Source organism: Capsicum annuum, chromosome 1 (assembly GCF_002878395.1).
Source record: "Capsicum annuum cultivar UCD-10X-F1 chromosome 1, UCD10Xv1.1, whole genome shotgun sequence".
Classification (NCBI taxonomy): Eukaryota; Viridiplantae; Streptophyta; class Magnoliopsida; order Solanales; family Solanaceae; genus Capsicum; species Capsicum annuum.
This window is the reverse complement of record NC_061111.1, coordinates 9332045-9338046: the sequence shown is the minus strand read 5'-3', so window position 1 is coordinate 9338046 and position 6002 is coordinate 9332045.

Below are 6002 nucleotides of genomic sequence, written 5' to 3'. Positions count from 1 at the left end.
TGATACAGTGCATGTGGACCTTCGTGAATTGGAGAGGAATGAAGAAGGAGAAAAAAAGAACAAAATGGGTGAGTTGGCCGCTGTTGTGGCAGAAGAGGAAAAAGAAGAAGAAAAGAAGGATGATAAAGAATATAAGAGCCAAGAAGAAGGTGGAAAAGTAGCAGCTATAGAAGCAGAAGAAGAAGCGGCAGCAGATAAACAAGAAGGCGAGGAAAAAGAAAAAACTGTTGAAGAAGAAGCTGACAAAGCTGACAAAGAAGAAGTTGAGAAAGAAGCAGCAGGTGAACGAAAAGAAAAAGCTGAGGAAGAAACAGCTGCTGCAGGTGAAGAAAGAGAAGAAGGTGTGGAAGAAAAGGAAACTAAAGAAGCACTAGCTGCTGCACATGCTGAAAAAAAAAGAAGGTGAAAATAAAGAAGCAACTGCAACTGTTGAGAAAAAAAGAGTTGAAGCTGACCAAAAAGATGTGGTCATGGATATTGTTGATGAAATCAACAGTAACACTTGTGTTGATCATGAGGAACTTAGGGAAAAAGACATTTGAATCCTAAGCCGTTTAATGTGTTGTTGAATCATGGTTGTTATGAAATGACATTTTTTTTTATTTCACAAATATGAAGGTTGTAGGATCTGGTGGTAGGATATGACAATTATTTTTTTATTTTATGAAACTTGTTATGATTCTGCATTGAATTTGTTTCTGTCAAACTGATTTGTGGCATGAAATTTGAATATGCATGGTGTGGTCATAGTTGGTACATTGTATGCTTGATATCATAGAATGCATACTTAATATTTCATATACCGTATGCATAGTCTATCATCACCCTGCTGGTCGAATTTAAGTTGACGTGTTGTTTAATCGACTATGATTCTATCAAAAATAGTATTAACATTATAGAAAAATAGAGCTATTAATATTTATTCAATATCACTACATCCATGTTACACTTTCTCAAAGAACGAATACTAGCATTATAGCACATAACATCATTTTTAGGACATTCTCCCATTCTTCGGCCAAAATCAATTTTTGTTTTAGTTGATCCCTCTCTATTTGGGCGTCATGTAGCAATATTTTAAAGTGATCCCTCTGTTCTTCGACTTCTTTGAACAAAGTCATGAGAAAATCTTTATTTTTTTCACATTGTTGGAGCCTTTGTAGTAGATTAAATTTTGTCAAGCCTAGAAAATTTGATGTCTCGAGTTTCGGACTCAACGTTTATGGACTGGTTGTATGAGATATCTCATCAAGCAATTTAAAAAATGAGCATGCGCCATTATCCTAGGGAAAAAAAATAATAATTACATAACGATTAACTTAACTTTTAAAAAAAAACACACAGAGCTCACCTTCGTAATTGCACAATTATAAAATTTATGACCTGGATTTGAATTTGTGCGTGACTTCCTCAAGACAGCCGCATTCCCACAATGACAAATTAGAGTATTTTTAGAATTGAATGTTTGAGATGCTTGCGACATTGTAGAATTTTTAAAAACAAAACAAAGTGAATGAAATAAAATAATGAGGGATGAACACCTTATATATGAAGTAAAAATGAAGCGTCAACACTGATGGCTAACAAAAAGTATCCGTTTATTAATGTTGGAAAAGTAATTTTTTTTTTTGAACTGGTGGTGACACTTAATAGACTGTCGTAGATCATGACCTATGTCAACCATCAATTTGTCTGGTCTACTGTAGACTTACACCTTTAATAGTGCATCAATTGATATCCTGGTTATGCGTAGACTACGGTGATCTATGTACACTTCTATAGACCATCACTTGGATGTAGTTAAAAAATGAATAAATAAATTAAAAATAATTTAAATAGATAATCGTATATTTTGGGACTGGTGGAAGAAAATAATTAAATTAAATGATTTAAATAGATAATGACATGTTTTGGGGCTGGTGGAAGAAGGTAATTTAATTAAAAAAGATTTAAATAGATAATATTGGAGTGATAGTGATAATTAATAGACCATCATAGATCATGACCTATGTCAGCCATCGATTAGTTTGGTCTACCGTAATCTTACACCTTTAGTAGTGCATCGATTGATATCATGATTATGCGTAGACCACGGCACAAAATATGTGATTATCTATTTTTAAAATATGTATTATCTATTTAAATTATTTATAATTTAATTATTTTCTTCCACCAGCCACAAAATACGTGATTATCTATTTAAATCTTTTTTAATTAAATTATTTTCTTCTATCAGCCCTAAAATATGTTATTATCTATTTTAATTTAACCGATGATCCATCGATTCACATGGTCTACGATCGACTGATATGTCCAGTCGAGGAAGTACTAAGTATACGATTGATGATAGACCATGTGTAATTTGAACAAGGTATACATATTTGATTCGAGTTTTTGTCTGTACAGAAGAATAACCGCCACATAAAAAAACAAGGGATCACAACAAAGATGGTAAACACAATGTTAAAACAAACTGAAACATACTTATATTAAACTTGTTCATTGCATTACATAATAATATTTACAACAAAAAAGAAAAAATAGAAGAAGTTTTCTTCTAACAAGATCGTACAAGAAAACTTTTTCAACAATGAACAAACCTAAAAAACTTAAAAACGTAAACTAAAATAAAAAATTAAACTAAATTACGGGAATGGTGGGGGGGTGATGTAGTCGTTGTCATCCATTCCAAGATACTCCAGAATTGCTTGAAGAAAACGAGCAATTCGGCGGAGCTCACGCTCCAAGTACTGTCGATCTTCTCCTAGGCCATGGAAAAGACGGTCAAAGTCATTTCGAAGAAGCAGCAGATCATAGTGGCGAGGGGGGACTCGTCTGATTGGGCGAAGGGCAATTTTACGACCAGGCATGATTTCAGTTTTGGGTGAAGAAGAAGAGGGTTTCTGAAATTTTGGGTTTAGGGACAAGTGAAGGGTTACATAGAAATAGGCCCTGTACTTATATACCTATAGATGGCGTCCTTTCATATATCCACCCAATGGCCAGTCGACGTGTTTGAGAAGAGAAAATGCTTGATTTGCGTATACCAGCGGTTTTTCTCTTGAACAGACGTTTTTACAGCTTTTTATTAAATGGGACCGAAAAACAAGGGAAATAATGATTCATTACATCGATTGGAGAGATAAGACCGAAAAATGACCAAGATAGCATGTTAGATAAGGAATAATATAACCAATACATAATATTTTGTAGACCTTGAGAAATATACACCATAGACGTTACATAGTCTACCATAGACAACGATTTAGGTTCATTATAACTGAAGGTTAAAATCTACAGAAATGCACATTTCGCCACCAAAACAGTAGCTTTACAACTGAAGCTAAAGAAAAAGTCTATTTATGATTTGATGGTCATTCTACACGTGGTTCTTTTGTGCTCGAATTTCTTGCATATTGAACACCTATTCCTCCTTTTGGACTTGAGTGTCTCACCGATGCCCTTAGTGCGTTTGAATTTCTTCCTTTCGAGTTTGGGATCGTAGGGGGTGGAGAAATTTTAGTGTCTAACAATTCCTGTGGCACAGTCTATTCGGCCTCCGGAGGGACAGCGTCAATTGCTTTCGAGTATGCGAGAAGGTAACTTTCATCTTTATAAATTAGCGAAGAGTAGTCGTAGATGGAGTTACCATAGCCTTCGTCATCGCCATACTTTGTTTGCAAAGCTGCCATCGCATGTTCGCACGACATTTTCACCAAGTCAAATTTCCGACAAGAACAACTCCTCTTCAAGATATTGACCTTGGCAGTGACACCGTTGCCGAACACCGTGTACTAGTTGAGAACCCCATTTGGATTACTCACATACAAGGAATCGCTCGCGCTCTTATTATCCCTTAGGATCCTTTCCGCATAAGGCACAAATATGTTCTGTTTACCATCGACAAAGGCATGCCGCTCCCTAAACTTTTCACCAAATTTTCTAGTAATTAAATTAAATATATACGACTCGAGGTACTTCCGTTCATCCATCAAAATCGAGTTGAGTGACTCAGCGATGTTTGTGGTCATCACGTTGTATCTATTACCCGAAAAGTGTGCTCGACTCCATTTTTCAAAATCAAGCACATTTTCTAGGACATGTGTTGCCTCGGGGCACTTACTCTTCAATTCTGTAAAATTATCACTAAACTCATCAAAGGAATAAGTCTTTGCCGCGGTGTAGAATAGATAAAGATGTTCTCCGCAGTGTTGATTTACGCAAAGATTTTCAGCGAGGTGCCTCACGCAAAGTCCGTGATGTGTACGACTGTATACACGCGAGAAGGCATTGGCGATGCTAATGTGCCTGTCGGAGATGACACATAGATCTGGTTCATCTTCTACGATAGACTTCATCTTGTGGAAGAAGAAGGTCCAAGAAGCATCGTTCTCTTTGTCGATGACACAAAAGGCAATCGAAAAGATATGATTTTCAGTGTCCTGTGCAATGGCACTCAACAGAACGCCCTCGTACTTGCCATACAAATGTGTGCCATCGACAGTAATTACCTTTCTCATGTGGGCATATCCCCTTATGCAAGCTTCGAATGGTAAGAAGTAGTAAACGAACGATCCATCCATCCGGTTTACCATGATAGAGTAAGAAGACCCGGAATTCAATAACTCCACCATGTGAAAAAAAGCCGGCAAGCAAGCATATCCATGCTCCGGTGTCCTCCAAATGATGTTCTTCACAATTGCACTTCCTTTCTAACACATCCAATTGCTTGCGTTGCAACGCAACTCCTTAAATACAATCTTTTGAATTTCTCTTATGCTTGGACCCTTACCATTCCAAAAATTATTTACACATACTGAAACAATCAATTTGGATGAGACTTTCTTGTGCTTGTGGGTGGTGTGTTCAACACCGTACGTGTGCAATCCGACATACTTGTATATGCGAAATCTGTCTGAGGTCTCATACTTTATTACCCGCAATAACCAGCCATAACCACGAGATAAGCATTTTGCCTTAATCAATTTCGTGCAGCTCTTCTTTATATAATAATAAAAAAACTGCCTCGTCGTTGCTACGTCTAGTAACATTTTCAGCTCTTTCTTATCGGTGAATGTTTGACCACAACAGAAATTGGTTCCGTTGGATAAGGAGAGTCCTGGTTGTGATGCCGTTCTACGGTCTTCTTCATCATCTTGCGAGTCCTATGAAAAGTCTTCCATATGCATAGAATCATCTTTTATATTAATTGGATGATCGTCACCGTGCTCGTAATCATTCAAATCGTCGTCGATCAAATCATTGTCGACTGTCGGACACCGCGGTGGGGGTGCTGATGAGTTTAGCTGTCTTTTGAAGGACCTCTAAACTATGTTTATCCTCAAAATAAGCGTAAAGCTATCTGCATCAGCATTCATTATGTACGTCAGCACACGTACATCGCTATTTATGATCGTAGGATTCACTTTTTCCCTCGAATGCATTAGATAACTAATAACCATGTCGCTCGACGCACAATCTAGATCCCCGCTCTGCATTACGCTTGCAACAAATTCATCGTACGAACTGTTGCGGTGAACAGGAATGGAAATTGTCACCTTGGTAAATGATCTCCATTTTCAACATTTGGGAGTCTCCACCTATTCTCCCATGAAATCACCAGAAACCAGAACAAATTCTGCAATAGACATCTTAGAAATAAGCTTTGGTCGACAGTAGATTATGCTTACGGTCTATGTCGGATTATATGCACGGTCTATGACTGACGATGACGGGTCGATAGTTGCGCAGATATCCGTACAAAAAACTTGAAATTGCAAATATTGCTTCTAATTAGGGGTGGGCATTCGGTCAGTTCGGTCTGATTGCTTAATATCGGTTCGGTTTATCGGTTTTTGGATTGACAAAAATGACATCCGTAACCAAACTGAATTAAATTCGGTTTGGTTCGATTTTTACAAATTCGGTTCGGTTATTTCGAATTTTTATTTCGGTTTGAAATATTAAAGTAGTTAGCCTCTCTTTTTCATAACTGAGCATTT